Raw genomic sequence first — 16,596 nt, 5'->3', positions numbered from 1 at the left:
TTTTTTAAAAAAAGAAAGTTCACTGAATGATTTATGTCTGTGAAATCTAATAATAAAATATAAAATAATTGTACCATCTATTTTCTCATATTTAATTTTCCCAAAAGCTGATTAATTTGTTATATTTAGGGGCTGGTGCTGTGGCTCAGTGGGTTAAGGCCCTGGCCTGAAGTGCCAGCATCCCATATGGGCACTGGTTCGGGTCCCAGCTACTCCACTTACGATCCAGCTCTCTGCTATGGCCTGGGAAAGCAGTGGGGGATGACCCAAGTCCTTGGGCCCCTCCGCCCACAGGACTGGCTTCAGATTGGTACAGCTCCAGCCCTTGTGGCCATCTGGGGAGTGAACCAGCAGATGGAAGACCTCTCTCTCCATCTCTACCTCTTTCTGTAACTCTGTCTTTCAAATAAATAAAATAAATCTTAAAAATAATTGTTATATTTAAGACAATATCAGGCTGTAATGGATTTAATAATTTAAAACTGACCCTTTACCAACTACTTTTGAAAGTTCAGCTTGCTCGTCCCAGTTCTGTTCCCAATCCCTTAGTAAAACAAAATAGAGGGAAGAAAAGAAAGCGTAGAAAAAAGAAGAAAATAAAGGAAAGAGAGAAGTTAGGAAGGAAAGAAGGAAGGAAGAGAGGGAGAGAGGGAGGGAGGGAGGGAGGGAGGGAGGGAGGGAGGAAAACGGTGATCTCACATTGACTGTTACATTGCTGTGTGAGTTCTTGTTGTGGGCATTTCTTCTAATAGCCAAAAGTTTGGATCAATCTGTATACAGCATTTTTAGGGTTTATGCCTTCCCTTGCTCTAAATTTGCTTTCTGGTGATGTTTCCAGTTACTCTCCAATATGATGTTGAACTAAAGAGTTGGCTCAGAGAACAGGACTAGAGGTAGTATATTAAATTGGGACCAACGGCCTCGAGTTGCAGTTGTACTTTTGCCATAACCAACAGCATGATGTGGGAAGGCTGCCAGACTTGTGAGTGCCAGCTTTTCCATCAGAAGATTAGAGTAGGGTTTGACCCTTTCTAGGTTTCATGCTGGAGCTGTATTTTGTTACAAGATTTCATCTACCTTCATTCTTAGATTTAACTGATTCTAAAGAAGAACAAGATTAAAATATAATATTTGCCTTTTAATTATTTCAAATGAGGTACAGGTGAGAAGGTGTATGTTCTTCAGTGGGTTTTTTTTTGTATGTGTGTGTGTGGCTGTAGATATCAGGATTATAAATATACTGCTTATCAAGTCCTACTACTAGTGCATTATCAAATGTGACAAGTGTAGTTAATGTGTAGTTAGCAAATGACTACTCCACAACATGTGCAAGCTGTCCTTATTGCTTCAATATTTGAAATATCGATAGATCTAGTACACATGAAAACCATATAATGGATGTCTGCTTTCCACATTGACTTAATTCATTATTCCAATCAAGGATTAGGAAGCTGACTGATGGTTGAGGTCGCAGTACTTTGGAAATTCCAGCTGTGGTTTGTGTGCTCAAGGGTTGTTTGCTGATAAGAACATTTTAGCAATAATTTTACAATTAATCTTTATAAATTATTCAAATTATAAATTTTATTTACATTGAATGCTTAACCAAACACCCATTAGTTTTCTTCTTGCTATTCAAGAACAAACCAGTTCTTTAGGTGTTTTAAGAACATGTAGCTATAGAAAAAGTTATTCTTTCCTTTGACCTTTTTTCCAAGGTCAGTTTGGCCTTTGGGGGAAAAAAATCTTTCAAAGGTAAAATCAGAATCTTTACAATGTTATAGTGAGGACTATTCCTCTTAGTTCCTAATATAATTCTCCAATAAAAGAAACTCAGAAAACTGATTGATTCTTGAAAATTTCTATGGCAGGAAATATGTGAGATGAGTCCAGAACATCTCATGGTACCAGAAAGTAAGAAAATACTCAAAAAAAAAAAAAAAAGGCTAGAGATATGTCAAAGAACACCAGAGAAAATTTAAATGAGCCCCTAAGGGCCTAACCTGTAACAATTAGAGCAAAAATTAAGTAAATAACAAAATATTGGATGTCTAGCTTGAAGTATAAAGTAGATATAAATAAAATAGATATAAATCTATTGCTACCCATAATTGACTTTAAAATTAAAGGAAGAGACACATCTTTTTTACAGAAGCACCAGGATAATAGATATAGAAACTCCCACTTCTAGATTAATCACCCCATCCCACCCTCCTGGGTGTGAGCTGTATTTAGGGAATCACTTAGTGAATACAATATGGAAAGAAAAAAGTATAACTTTACAGTGGAGACATCCGCAAGCATTACCTTAACCAACCGATTAAAGTTCAGGTCACTAGTGACATGGCAGTTTGATATTTTCCATCCTACTTTAGCTTGCCATAACAAATTACCATAGACCAGGTGTTTCCAACATATTTCTTTCTTGTAGCACTGAAGGCTGGAAATCCAAAAGCAGGGTGTCAGCGGGCCAGGAGCTTCCGTGCTGCAGACTACACAGGGCAGAACTCACACTCAGAGGGCTCCACTCTTCATGAACTGATCATCTATACAAGGCCCCACCTTGTAAAACCATCACTTTGGCAATTATGATTTCAATACTTAAATTTTGAGAAACACGAATATTCAGTAAATAACACACTGTTCCGTAACACTGATATGATGTTCTCGAGAGAGCATCTAATTTGTATGAAATGCTTCTCAAAACTCCACAACCCCAATTTAACTGAGAAACCATCAGACAAATCTACAACGAAGAACATTCTACAAACAACTACTCTGTACTCCTCAAAAGCATTAGCATCATTAAAAACAAGGAGAGTTTTTTTGTTGTTGTTGTCGTCGCTTTTTTGTTTTTTTAAGCCAAGAAACACCCAAGGAGACATGACAACAAAATGTAATGTAGGGTCCTAGATGGGATACTGACACAGAAAAACAGATATTAGAGAAAAACTAGCAAAATCAAATAAAGCATGGAGTTTGGCTAATAGCCATGAGTAAATAATGATTCCTTAGTTTTAACAAGTGTGCCATGGTAATGTAAAAGGTTAACAGACACTTTGCAGTGTCTTTTCAACTTTCCTGTGGATATACAACTATTGCAACATAGTTTTATATGTGTGTGTGTGTGTATATATATGAATGCTACTTGATAGCTCATGTAAAACTGTTTACAGTCACTTGACTGATAGTGGGCAGAAACACAGCACCAAAAACCAGGCACATTGCATGGTAAGTAGTCAACAATCTCTCTTGAATAAACTCAATGACCATAAGTAGTTATATATCATAAAAGCTATTTATTTGCAATTTTAAAAAGTTTTTACAATCCTTAAATGTTGAGGTTATAGAGAAATTACTCAAAAGGAGGAAAAATCCCCAATGTTTTCATTTACTAAAAGTTTCCAAAAGATATTCAAGCCAAGGATAATTTAAGGAAAGTTACAGAGGAGGGGGCATATGCAATCAGTTAGTGAGTTGCCCAGCCAAACGGAACATTGCTGTAAGGGAAAATGGAGAGGATCTGATTAAAAGTAGGTATGTTTTCTTTTGTGAATTTTAAAAATTGATACCATTTCCTCTCTGCCTTTGGTTTGTTGTGGTGAGCTCTAGTCTTTTTACTTTCTCTTATTTTCTTTTCCTTCTATGTATATTTTTTTCCTTGTGATCTCAGATTTCATTTTTATTATTTTTCACTACTCTGATTATCTTTTGTCTTTCCTTTTCATTTCTTGTGACCTGCCAGCCCCAGGCTGAAGGTTGATTCACTTTTCATGTGAATTAGTCAGCTCCTGTTCTTCTGTTCTCAGGCACCTGGCTCTGAGCCCTCCCATTGCTTATTAGCATTTTCTTTAGGGACACTTGCAATGGATTTATAATGTACTTCGTGATTCATTTTTTGTATGCTGTCTATGTCTGAAAAAAGATTCATCTCATCAGACTTGTTAATGCACAAATGTGGAAAACACTGTAGATTTCAGTGGTAGAACTTATTATCTGTGAATAAAGTGATATAACAATGTTGTCTTTATTTAAAATACATTGAGAATAGAATTATGCAGGAAAAATTACCAAATATTTTTATGCTTTTTTTTTTTTTTTTTGACAGGCAGAGTGGACAGTGAGAGAGAGAGACAGCGCTGATCTGATAGCAGGAGCCAGGTACTTATCCTGGTCTCCCATGGGGTGCAGGGCCCAAGTACTTGGGCCATCCTCCACTGCACTCCCTGGCCACAGCAGAGAGCTGGCCTGGAAGAGGGGCAACCGGAACAGAATCTGGCGCCCCGACCGGGACTAGAACCTGGTGTGCCGGCGCCGCAAGGTGGGGAATTAGCCTAGTGAGCCGCGGCGCCGGCTATGCTTTTCTTTAAAGCATTTTTAAATCATTACTTTTTACATCATTTTAATGGTTTCTGGGACTCTACCTGGGAGGCTCTAGATAACTCATTCAATGCTTCATGTCTCTCATATGTCTCGTTGTAAATTGGAAATCATTTGTAACACCATGCAAGACCAGAGAGACTGCCAATTCCAATTATGGCAAAATGATCTTCCAGTTATTGAGTCTATGATTTAAAGTTTCAATCAGTATGTGAGCGACAACTACACACATTTCACTTTGCAATGCCATGAGGAAAAACTGAAATACAAGACATCATCTCCAGCTTCCAGGATTTTTCCACTAGGCTCGGTATGGAAGGCACTCACATAAAATAGATAGAAAACAATGTGATAAACTGTAGCTTGAATGTATAAGGTTTATAGATACTAAATGCTATGAAACATGGAGAAATTGGAGATCATGAGAGCCTGAAACAGTTTCTAAGGATATTGTAAAAGTTGGGAGATAAGCATGGTGTAGAAAGCATGTAGATAAGCATGGAGAGAAAAACAGAAATGAGTGTGTAATTGAATTGATATGTTGCAGGGGAAAGGGGAAATCAGGCAAACAGCAAAACAAGATGACTATGAATTTCTTCTTGAACCTCTGCATAGATGGAGATACTATTCTACTGGGAACACAAGAGGAGAGCAGCATCTGTGGGAAAGTCACACATTCAGGAGGCTGTGGAAATAGATGTAGAGATAGAGATATTTGAGCTCAGCAAAGATGCTAAGTCTGAATAGTTTTTTGAAGGCCACTAAGTACAATACATATATTATGAACCAGAATCAGGAAAGTGGATAAGATCATGTATAAAAGGTGCAGAATGAGAAGAAAAGAGGATCTCTCTTTGCAAGTCCAACTAGAAGTGGTCCAGGAGAGGAGGGAAGCTCAGACCTAATATTCCATGACAGTGTGTGGATCACGGCCCCATAATTCAGGATTAGCTTTAAAAAAAGTGAAAAAATACAGTGTCGCCCACTAGGCACAAAAGTTATGAGACTGTCTCTTTATCATAAGAAAGAGCACAGCTTCATCAAGGCAGCAGAAGCGCATTGCTGACGGAACCTTTAAATCAAAGCAAGAATAATGCCCCAGGTATATTAGTTTCACACCATTTGAGTTCATTTATAACAGACATTTGTACTCCCAGATCCACTCACAGAATCCAGCATACAAGTAAAGACCTGTTTTTGCTGGTTGAAATCTGGCTAACACCTAGCCCCAATCATATAATTTTCAACTTAATTCATGGGTTTACGTTTGCTTCCTATAGGGACTAAACCATCAACTTCATGATTTCTGTCAGTGGAGAAAACATAATTGGATTGGTGAAATCATTTTCTTTGTCATAATCTGTTTCAACTAGTAGTCAGAACTGTAAAGTGTAATTGTAGGCCCACAATTATAAAGGAAATTTCATCTGATATGCATTGATAAATGTTGTTTTCAACACTTTGGCTATCAAAGGAAAATCCATTCTTGCGCATGCTTTTCTTTATTCAATCAATAGTTATAATATTGGAGGCCGGGACTGGTGTTGTGAGGTTGCAGGGAAACTCACTGCCTGCGACGCTGGCATCCCATATGGGTGCCAGTTCAAGTCCCAGCTGCTCTATTTCCAATCCAGCTCTCTGCTAATGTGCCCGGGAAATCAGCAGAAGGTGACCCAAGTGCTTTGGCCCCTGCCACCCATGTAGGAGAAAGCTCCTGGCTCTTGGCTTCAGCCTGGTCCAGACCCTGCTGTAGTGGCCATTGGAGAGTAAACAGCAGATGAAAGACTTCTCTATGTGTGTCTCTACCATTCTCTGTAACTCTGCCTTTCAAATAAATAAAACAAATATTTATATATATTACATATATTTAAATGTGTATGAGGCTATGACAATTGACACAAAATTTAAATATATGTGGGTCTAAAATGATTTACACAAAAGTCCTGGCTTCTAGGTGTTTACTAAGTCTAGATAGAAAAGTAGGTACGTGAGGGATCTTCAAAAAATTCATGGGATGTGTGCATTGCCAAAAAAAAAAAAATACACATGGATTTCAAACTTTTTGGCATCAAAATAAAGGTAATTCCATTCTCCCATGAAATTTTTGAAATACCCTCTTAGTAAGCCACTACAATGCAACAATGTAAAATGTTAGTAGAAACAGGAATAGAGTGAAGAACCGATTGTGCCTGAGGTTGTCCAGGAAGAATTTCCAGTGTTGGGTCTTAAAGTCTTGAAGGCAAATCAAGGGAGACTATTCCAGAGATAAGGAATAGTAATGCAAAAGTGCTGAGAAGAATAGAGGGTGTAGCCCATTCGGGGGAGAGAAAGTTGGTCAATTAGTCACAATTAGAATTCAAATAGGGAGAAAGACACCAAGGCCTGCCTGGAGAGAAGGGCCACTAGGCAAAATGCTTCACAGACTAAGTTAAAAGAAATTGGGGGTTTTCTTTTTCAGGTTGGCAGCCAGTCTGATGATATAGAAATTGTCTTCAAGATTGTAATTTGAGTATCATTTGGGAGAATAATTTTAGAATGAGAGAGGAGAGAGACAAAGAGAGAGAACAAATGTTAGAAAAGGAACTAGTTAAGAAATGTGTAGCAATCCAGGTAACAGCTGATGTGGCCTTTTCTAAGGCAATGGTACTGTAAATAGAGAGAAAACATTTTTCCAGGGAAAAGATTCAATTCTTAATTAGATGGTCAGCGGATAATGGAAGTAAGGTGGAGTTAAGGATAACTGGGAGATTCAGGGATGTCACCCTTGTCCCAGGGTTCTGTCCTGTTGGGGGCTAAGTTTCAATCTTAGTGAAAGTATTAAGTTTGTACTTCAGTATGTCAACTCTGATTCATCACACACATGTACCACTGCCTCACCTTTGCTCTAAAAAAGGCATTTCTGCCTTTAGAGATGGAAATGCTATTGAGAGTAATAGAGAGTACAAGAAAAGGCTTTAGAAGCAAGATAGAGTGAAGAGGGGAAGGGAGGAAGACGCTATGCCCGCTCTAAAATCAAGCACATTAATTATGCACTGGTTTAATCAGAGATAGGGCTGATTTACCAGCTATTCCACTAACAAATGTGATCATCAACCCTTTGGTCTGCTAATGAGAAATGCCCAGTAACAACTCTAAGCTGTCTTCTATGTTATAAATTTGACTCTCAGATTTTTAAAGAAGACCAAAGAGTGTATTCAAATAGCCAGAGCACATTCAATTTTGGCTATGTAATTTTTGTTACGTTACTACTAAGATATACATCTAAGCAAAATAATCATAGAGTCAGTTATCCTTGCACTACCACTTGCACAATAAAGTGATACAGCCCTTTTATTCTCATTCTCTGCCTCCTCCTTTCTATCCACCTCCCACACCCCTGTAGAGACTGCAACTCTGAGACTGCCTGGGTGGTAGCTACAACTTCACAATCTGTGGCTATGTCTTTTTTTTTTTTTTTGAATAAACAAATAATATAACCAAGGTTTTTCATGATGTCTTATTTTTAATCAAAATGATAATTTCTTACTTATCTTTATTTTGAATAGTAAGACATGGAACTCACAGGTGATGGAGCAGAACAGTAGAGAAATTTCACAATGTTGTTATTTCCTTCATGAGCACAAAGTAACCATTTTATTTCCTTTACCATTTCCAAAGGAGAAATGATTGTTCTACATCACTTTGTCTCACTACATGTACTCTTAAGTATTATTTGATTCAATCTTCATACAGTATTAACCCAATGATAAATGGATGAATGCTATTTTTCCCATTTAATATGAGGGAATTAAATTTTATATAGAGGTAATTGATTTAAAAAAAAAAAAGGTCAAGACCAGAACCAGCATTGTGTCATAGCAGGTTAAGCCTCCGCCTGCGATACCAGCATCCTATATGGGTGTCATTTTGAATCCCAACTGCTCCACTTTCCATTCAGTTCACCGTTAATGTGCCTGGGAAAGTAGCTGAAGATGGCCAAGTCTTTGGGCCCTTGCCCCCATGTAGGAGAACTGGAAGAAGCTCCTGGTTCCTGGCTTTGGATCAGCACAGCTCTAGCCTTTACAGCTACGAAGGGAGGGAAACAGAGGATGGAAGATCTCTCTCTTTCTTTCTCTCTCTTTATAACTCTGCTTTTTAAATAAAAAAAAAAAAAAAAGAATAGATCCTAGAAGTAAAGTTGTGACTAACGTATATATTGATATGGGAAGATGCTTTCAATATATTGTGGAATAAGAGGAAAAGATATAAATTTTATGTCCAGTATTCTCTGCTTTTAGAATATTCATTTATATATAATATTATGCTTAAGAGTAAATATCTGGAGAAACACAGTTATGTGCCACATAATGTTTCAGTCAACAATGGATTGCATACATCAGTAGTCCAGTAAGACTATAGCAAGAGTGACATTGTTGCCCTTTTGAATGTGTAAGTGGACTACATGGTATTTACACAGTGATGAAATTACCCAAGAACACATTTCTTAGAACATATTCCCATTGTCATGAAGTTTCCATCATTAGGCAACAAATGATTATATTGGAAAATGAAGCAAAATAGCCAATTGATTAAGAGTATGAGTTTGCAATGAAAAAGATTGAATTATAATTTCTGGATTTACTATATAATCACTGATCATACAAGAATAATTTCAAATCAGTCACTGTTTACCCAAAACCTATGTTCTACTCCATATTTCAGGAATAAAATAGGATCACCTCTTGATAGGTCAATAGTGTGACGATCAAATGGCATATTACACAAAGAAACCTTAGAGTAATTTTCTCCACATAGCAGTCATTCAATAATCTTTGCAATGCTGACATATTTCCCTCAGTCACTGGTTAGGAGTGATTTTGATGTTGTTTTCTCTCTGCTGAAGCCAGGAACTGAATCAGGTCTCCCATGTCAGTGGCAGGAACCCAACTACTTGAGCCATCACCAGTAATCCTGGAATTTGCATTAGCAGGAAGCTGGAGTCAAGAGCCAGAACTGGGAATTGTACTTCAAAGTGGAACGCAGCCATTGGAACCCACATATTAGCCACTAAGCTGAATGCCCATCCCAGTCACATTTTTATATATCACAAATTTAGAGATTAAGAGTTAGGGTTCAAAAATTTCTCAAAATGCTCCAAGCATTTAAAAAAAGCTAAAACCATCAATCTGAACAGTGGTATCCACAGAGTCATGGCCATAATTTTCTCTTCATTTTGGGATATTCAAGTGTCACTGATTATGCAGTACTGAAAAACATAAACTTCTGTGGAAAATTAATTGAAAAGAAAAAAATCTTTATCCAGTCCTTGCATCATCTGAGTTACTTGCAGGGAGCCTGGACACATGTGTCTATGCAACTTACGTGCTTCCTTCCAAGACTCCTCATTTCCTGTTCCTCCTGGCCTGGCTCCCTTCACTCAGAGAGTTTCCTTTGGTAGCAATAGCTGCAGCATGCATAGCAATTTTAAGGGTTTCCAGAGTCCCTTTCTGGGGGAAGTTTTATATAATTTCAAATATTATTTAAATCAGAATTCACATGGTTTATGTTTTGATCCTAAAGGGTGTCAAAAGCTTATTGAGTCTGAATTTTAATATTGTAACGTTATTTTAGCCATTGGTAGAAAAAACTTGTGGCTTATACATGTATAGCACTTTCTATGAACTAGGCGCTTTCTTATAACCTGATGCTAAGCTAGTCTTGGTTTTTATAAACATGCACTATGAAAAGAGGTTATGAGACACTTCAGACATTTAGGTAACCTGGACATAATTAAATATGTTTTCAAGAGACCTTCTAGTTTCATTTTTCTTAGAATAAAGCCCGAATTGCATTTATTAATTTATTTTCATTTACATTTATTAGAAAACCTCTCCAGGTGATCTCTGACCACTGTATCATGTGGAGACCACCACTGCCCCACCTTTCTCCAAACCCTCAACTCTGAGATTCTTGATTTCTTTCTTTCTCTGGGCTTTTTGACACCTTCTCTCTGCTTAGAACACTTTTTATCCCTCTGTCCTTGCTCACTTTCCAACACAAAGCAGTGACTCCTATTCATTCCCAGGTCTTCACTTTGACTCCACATCCACAGTTGAAGTCTTCCTTACCGTCCAGAATGGCCTTTCTCCTTGTCTTGGTCCACATTAGCCTATAAATTGAGGATAACTAGGCTATAGTTGTACCTGCACCTATCACAGCCTTCACATCATTTTAGGCATCCAAGAAATACTTACTAGGTGAAAGATTTTAAATGTTCTCCACTGGCTCTATGCTGGACAAAGCATTTCTGTTATGAAAGAGAGAGAAGGGGAAGGAAAGAGGAGAGAGGGGAAGAAAGGGATAAGGGATAAAGAGGAGGAGAGAAACAGAAAGAAGACTTGGAGAGAGGCAGGCACGGATTGCACTAAACTAAGCAAAGAAAAAACTAAAGGCTTATTTTGGTTTTAGACATAGTCCTAACAAGTTTGGCTCTCTGGATCCTCTGCTCACAACACTTCAGAAGGAAAAAATAAGAAGTGAAAAAATATAAAATATAAAAATAAGAATGTTGAAATTTGGAAACAGATAACTAAGACAGCCTGCCCTGGGGGAAGGGATGCTGAAGGGAAAAAAAATGAATAGAAGGCTAGGGTCATTTACATAAGGACAAAAATACTATTCCCTCTCTTCAAGGACGATAAGGGCATCAAAGAAATGCAGGACAATTTAACAACAGAGATTAAATTAGCTTCATGCTCTCTGTGAGGGGACAGATGAGTTTGCAATGTATTTGAGACTGTTTCTAAACTCCCTCATTAAAGTCCCTCCTCCACCCTGTAACCAGAGTCCTATTTCTAAGACTCAGATGTCATCCTGTCATTTTCCTGATTAAAACTCCTCAGTGGTTCCCTCCTCTTTGCCTACAGGATAACAATCTAAATTTCTTAGCTTGATGTACAAAGCTCTTCACAATCAGACTGTAATTTATACTCTTATATGGATTCTGACTACTCTGCATGGCATAGTCTTCTGTGTGTCAGACATAAAACCTAGAGCAGACCCTGGAAATAGCAAGCAACCACCATGCACACTCAAATCTATTAACTGTTCACTATGCTTTAAATTTGAGGTGAAGAGCCTTCTGAACAGTCTCACTTATATAATATTAAAAAGATAAGCATTTATTGATTGTTTTATGGATGAGAAAACTACAGCTGAAGGCAAGATTAACTGATAGATGTAAGATTTTGCAGATAGTAAGCAGCTGAAGTCAACAGTAAGCCTAGGTGGTGGCTCAGGCCTCTGCCACAGAGTTCCATGAACACCTGTTGCTACTTCTATGAAAAGAGAGTCCCCCCTTCTTTACATGTGCATATGTCGGGATTTTTTAAAAATCCAAGATATTTCAATAAGGGAGATTAAGATGATTTCTACATACTGTTAGTATAATTTTAAATTCAAAGAGGCATCAGGTAAATGGGTAACAAAGTGTGTTGTCTTTTTGATGGGATATGCAGAAAACAGAGATCCTGATCCACTTCTGGTAATTAAAGAGTCCATGACAGAGCTTGAAAGTAAAGAGGTATGAATTCCAGTGCCCTGGCCAATTTCCAAACCACATAATTATACCTTTCAGAGTCTACCTAAAAATTTTCCTCAGAGTTTCAGCTAAAAAATAAATTCTTCACTTCCCCTAGTAATGTTGCCACTGCAGCTTGTGAGACACCCTCATGCTCCTTTAAGCAGAGCCATTCCTATATTTCATAGAAGAGGCAAGTTTCTTCTGTATGCTTAGATTAAAAGATAGCTTCTTATGTCTTTCCATACTTTGTTAGATATATATGGCTAACATGGCCAACTCACTTCTAGGAAGGAAGTGTATATACATAAGGGGTCTTCAAAAAGTTATTGGAAAAAGTACATAATCTTTAATTGTATGCATGCACAAATAAATTGACAATTGATAGATATTAGAAACATACCAGGCCAGCGCCGCAGCTCAATAGGCTAATCCTCTACCTTGCGGCGCTGGCACATCAGGTTCTAGCCCCAGTCGGGGCGCCAGATTCTGTCCCTGTTGCCCCTCTTCCAGGCCAGCTCTCTGCTATGGCCCGGGAGTACAGTGGAAGATGGCCCAAGTGCTTGGGCCCTGCACCCCATGGGAGACCAGGATCAGCACCTGGCTCCTGCCTTTGGATCAGCGTGGTGCGCTGGCCGTAGCGCGCCAGCCGTGGCGGCCATTGGAGGGTGAACCAACGGCAAAAGGAAGACCTTTCTCTCTGTCTGTCTCTCTCACTGTCCACTCTGCCTGTCAAAAAAAAAAAAAAAAAAAAAAAAAAGAAACATACGAAGGTAATACAAAATGATAAATATTGGAGTTCTTTTAATTATTGTATGAATACTTCATCCAGACTACACTCATCTGTAGCAAAAATTGTGGTTCCCATTCTCAGAGATGTTTTTCAGCCATAATTGAATGAAATAAAGATCCAAGGTGATCTTGAAACAGGGGTTTAGACACAGCTTTGGACACCTGCATCCCATGTCAGAGTGCGTGGGTACAAGTTCTGGCTCTGCTCTTGATTCCAGCTTCCTGCTGGTGTGTACTCTAAAAGGTAGCAGGTGATGGCCCAGCTACCTGGGTCCTTGTCTTTCATCTAGGAGATGTGATTATTCCAAACCCATTTTTGTTCTGTCTGTTGTGGGCATTTGGGGAGGGAACCAGTATATGAAAGTTCTCTGTATGTCTGTCTCTGTGCTCTTTAAAAAGCTAACAAATAATGATTAAGGATCCTTGTAAGCATCTTTCTAAATGTATTGTGCTTTGGCTTTCAAGTTATTTGGCATTTGTTTCAATTCATTATACTAGAAGTGTTGCAACATATAGTAATTAAACTGGATTTCTCTTTTTCAAAACTAGTACATAGGTTTTACCAAGCTAAATGTAAACTAGGAAGCCTTGCTGAATATTCAGAGATGAACTACAGAAACAGGGTCAAGCTTCCATTTTAAATGAACCACTACCATAATATTATATATATATATATATATATATGTATATAGTCACTTGCTAAATTGCAGAGCTGTTAGCATCTATTGAGTAGTATCCCCAGCAGTGCACTAAGTGCTTTGCACACATCCTTCTGAGAAGAGTACTGCAAGCTTCCCTGAACTGTCCAAGCGGGGAAACAGGCCTGTAGCATCTGTCCATTTCACTGTTGAGGAAAAGAACACAAGTAATTCTGACATGATTTTTTGAACTAAATATTAAACATAATATTAAAAACTAGCAACTTCAATTAATTAATTAATTTTTGGATAAAACAACATTTCAAAAGAATTCTACATTTGTGAGGCTACTTAATAGACTAAGAAAAAACAGATGGTCCAAATAACCACTAACTGAACGACTGGTCTGTGTATAAGAAAGCTTTATCTCATTCTAGAACAAGAAATCCAGGTTTTCTTTCTTCTGTTTTTTTTTTTTTAAACCTAAAATTTTGAAACATTTTAGCCAACATTTAACAGTTAAAGCAAGACTTGTTGGTAATAATAGTTTAATATTCCCTATAAAGCAGAGTAAATGGATACACCAGGAATGAAGCTTCAAATGTAACAATCATTGTGCCTCTGCTTATTTAATAAATCATGCAAAAGCTCTATGGGGGTTTAAGTGCAGAATATATGCTGTACATTGTTAGTCTTTTTTGTGTGTATGTGTATCCACCTATTCAAACACACCTTTTTTCTTCCAAAGAAGTAAAAAGTGTATTATGTAGTTTCATTTCATAAGGTGAAACTCCTTTTAAAAACAAAATCAATCTTTTAGGATTTCATTGTTTTGTTTCATTTCTTTTAATTCATAATTATCTTTATGTGACATAACTTGCTAATTGTTGTTTTCTTCTTAAGGTAAATTACAGCTTTGTGAAATGGTCCATGCCACTCACAAAATGCTGTCAAAATGTGAATTACTCCAAGCCTTTAATGGAGATAATAAAGATCAAATAACATTGCCTTTCCTTTTCAGGCTGCAATTCTCTTGGAGATTTAGTTTCAATCAATACCATCATTACTACCCATGCATTTTTGTCTTTCCAATAAAAGTAAAATTCTTTAGCTTTCCAGCTTTCCAGATAACTGTATCAGCCAATAAAATATTTACATTGATACTTTCTAGTGAAAAGATCTGAATTTTATACCCTCGGCACTTTGCCCACGAGAGTCATTTTTGGCGGGCATAAGGACAGCAGGTTGTGTGATTCCTTTTCAGCATCACTGAGGAAGGGCCCAAACCCTGAAAGTATGAGAAAGAATTTGTTGTTATACTCGCTCAGCACATTATTCTTTCTCTATAGCACCCCAGGAACATGAACCACTTTAGGAGCTATATGTGTTCAACCCCAAGCCCTAAATCACATGCAGGGCCAACCCCAGGCATTTTGGAGGAGACTAAGGCTCAGCTTATATTTCCGCAGGAGCTTTCCATGATGCTCCATCCCACCAGATTCACATTCCTCCTGGGCACTTTTTGGGCCTTATAATTGTTTATCCAATGCCTGTCCTTGTCTAGATTTCAAGGCCCATGAGAACAAGGGCTCTAGCATGTGCTTGCTTAAATGATGTGTGCAGAGTGGTTATAAGATGAAAAACAAGGTTGGTCTTCACAGGTTAGACCACTATTTTCATTTCTCTCATTCTGAAGAGGCCTGAAGGCTACAAGCAACTACTGAGACGAGGATAGGAGGGCCTTTGTGTAAACTTCTATCTCTTCAGGGGCAAGCAGTGCTGGACATAGAGCTTCATGGGGGGACTTTGCCCAAAGAGGGTTGCTCAGCCCAGCTCCTTATGGGCAGATCTAGTGTCCATTTGTTTAAAAGATGTATTTATTTATTTAAAAGGCAGAAATATGTAGAGAGAAGGAGAGAGATAGAAAGACCTTCCATCCATTGGTGCACCCTCAAAATGACTGCAATGCCCAGAGCTGCGCTGATCTGAAACCAGGAGCCAGGAGCTTCTTTTAAGTCTTGCACATGGGTGCAGGGGCCCAAGCACTTGGGCCACCTTCGGCTGCTTTCTGAGGTACATTAACAGGGAGCTGGATCAGAAGTGGAGCAGTCAAGACTCAAATTGGCCCCATTTGACTATGCCACAGCACTGGCCCCACAGATGTGGTTTTCTAAAGAGAATCCCAATTTTATGGTTTCACATGAAATAATCAGCATGGCAATATTTTCTAATTTTTAATGCACTTTATCCCATCAGGGTAAGTCTGCTGCCCATCTTTAGCGTATAAAAGCAAATTTGCTGATCTTAATTCTATTATTCTTTCCTAGTTTGCAAATTTGTAAAGAAATGTTTTGCCTCCATTGGCTAAAATATATGGTGTCCTTGTTAATAAATGCAACTTTTTTTGTTGTGTCCCTGAGTTTTTTGATTTTTTTTGTTCAGTTTAAATTTCTATCTCCTTGCATCTCCTCCACCCTTGGAGTTCTTTTGATGATAAAAACATTGCTGCAGTCCAGTCCCAAATGGAATCACATTTTGAATGTTTTCAGTGTCTTGAGATCAGCCTGGAACAGCTACTTCCTGTCACACGGGCTTACATTGAGGGGTGGCAAAAACATACACAAAAATGATTCAACGGCCAGCACCATGGCTCAATAGGCTAATCCTCTGCCTGCGGCTCTGGGGCCCCAGGTTCTAGTCCTGGTCAGGGCGCCGGATTCTGTCCCGGTTGCTCCTCTTCCACGCCAGCTCTCTGCTGTGGCCCGTGAGTGCAGTGGAGGATGGCCCAAGTACTTGGGCCCTGCACCCCATGGGAGACCAGGAGAAGCACCTGGCTCTGGCTTCGGATCAGCGCGGTGCGTCGGCCGCAGCACGGAAAAAGAAGACCTTTCTCTCTGTCTCTCTCTCTCTCTCTCACTGTCCACTCTGCCTGTCAAAAAAAAAAAAAAAAAAGATCTAACTTAGTACCTGCTCCCCAAAGTAAGAGTATTCTCTGTTATCCTATGAATTGTGTTAACAATATATGTTTAATTTTAATAAAAGCCACTTCCCATTGCCCTCATCCATCAATTTCAAAGCTATTCTTGAGGAGTTTAAATTATTTCTAGTCAACCTCTGGAACCCTTATTCTTTTCCTGTGGAGGACAATCTGTGATTACTCCACAGCAATTTTGTTAAGACTCTAACATTCAGAAAAAAATATCTTCCTTTAGACAAAGTCTTCATCAT

Source organism: Oryctolagus cuniculus, chromosome 9, assembly GCF_964237555.1.
Source record: "Oryctolagus cuniculus chromosome 9, mOryCun1.1, whole genome shotgun sequence".
NCBI lineage: Eukaryota > Metazoa > Chordata > Mammalia > Lagomorpha > Leporidae > Oryctolagus > Oryctolagus cuniculus.
This window is presented reverse-complemented; position numbering follows the sequence as displayed.